Source organism: Sprattus sprattus (genome assembly GCF_963457725.1).
Source record: "Sprattus sprattus genome assembly, chromosome: 14".
In the NCBI taxonomy this organism is placed as follows: domain Eukaryota; kingdom Metazoa; phylum Chordata; class Actinopteri; order Clupeiformes; family Clupeidae; genus Sprattus; species Sprattus sprattus.
Genome location: NC_137912.1, coordinates 3,023,413 through 3,024,966, shown reverse-complemented (window position 1 = coordinate 3,024,966; position 1,554 = coordinate 3,023,413).

The following is a 1,554-nucleotide window of genomic DNA, read 5'->3' as shown; positions in this document are numbered from 1 at the left end:
TTTCCTTTCTTCTCCCAGAACACTCTCACACAGTATCTGTGTGTGTGTGTGTGTGTGTGTGTGTGTGTGTGTGTGTGTGTGTGTGTGTGCGCGCGCACGTGCATTTGCAGGTGCGCACAAATATGAATGTGAAGAAGTGTGTGTGTCCAAGGCCTTGTGTGTGCATGTGTGTGTGTGTGTGTGTGTGTGTGTGAATGTGTGTGTGAACGCATGTGTGTTCAAATCCTGGGTTATCAGGGAGATTTCCTGATATCATAGTTGACCCTTAGGCCCATCCTGGACATGTGGACTCATTTACCATATTATGCAAATTACCGGTTGTAATATCGCCGTCTTCCTGATTTGAGGAGGTGCATGTGAGGAGAACAGAACGATCAAACAGGCCAAAAGAGAGACACATAGCATCCACCATCCTCCAATGGGGTAAGAAGAACAGAACGATCAAACGAGCCAAAAGAGAGACACATAGCATCCTCCATCCTCAATGGGGAGTTTTTCCATACGGCTCTAAGACCACTTCTTCTGTCTCCATCTTTCCATTCACGATACTACAGAATGGTAGTATGCAGGAATTAAATGTGGTCAATACACTTTGATTATTATTATCTGACGGTGCTGTGGTCCTGTATCAATACAGTTTGATTATTATCTGACCGTGCCTGCTGCAAAATTCTGTAATTAACATTTATTTTGAAGTTACACAGTGTCAATGCATCACAACAATTAACATGCATGCATTAAGAATTAAGATTAATATGCAGAAAATATGAGGAATATTTACAAATACAATCATTAAAAATCTCCAATCATGCAATTTGATTGTTGATACTAAATATGTACACATAACACCATGCACGTCAACATACAAAATTAGAGAAGCAACTGTTTATTTTTTACAATAGCCCAATGGATGGCATAGGTGAGAGCATAGCACAGAGCACCCTTCTCTTTGAGCGACCTCTAGCGGCCATCATGGAATTGCACAGATGTCATAATTTCCATAGTGTTTCATACTGTCTTGAAACACAGAAACGTGAGCTTGTTCGGTGGGTGAGAAATTACCTTTTTTATTGTGTTAAACTAGTAACGTTTAAAATGTTGATGAACTAGACATGTACTATACTTATGATATTCCAGCACCCCTTCGAAAGCCCACATAGTCTTTCCACGTAGACAAACAATGCAATTACTTCTGATTAAAAGAGAAGACGTTGTTGCACATTGTCGATGCCTAATCATAAATCATATATCACATATTTATGAACAGTTTTAACTGCGTATGACAGGGACTGTAAGAAACGCTTGCTATAGCACCGAACTATCGCTAGGCGGAGCTATTGGACAACATACCCACGCTAAAATAGCCAGTAAATTCAGCGACACATTTTCCTTCTCCCTCACCCTAGGCGGAGGCGTCAGAATGCAGGCAGCAACTGCTAGCACGCACCCCTCCCCGGTGTAACCATCGTCACCATCCGCTCGCCCGAACGGAAAGCTGTAGTCCAACGGCGTCAGTCAACGCGATCCACCGAGTCGGTAGTTGAGTTTGTGGAG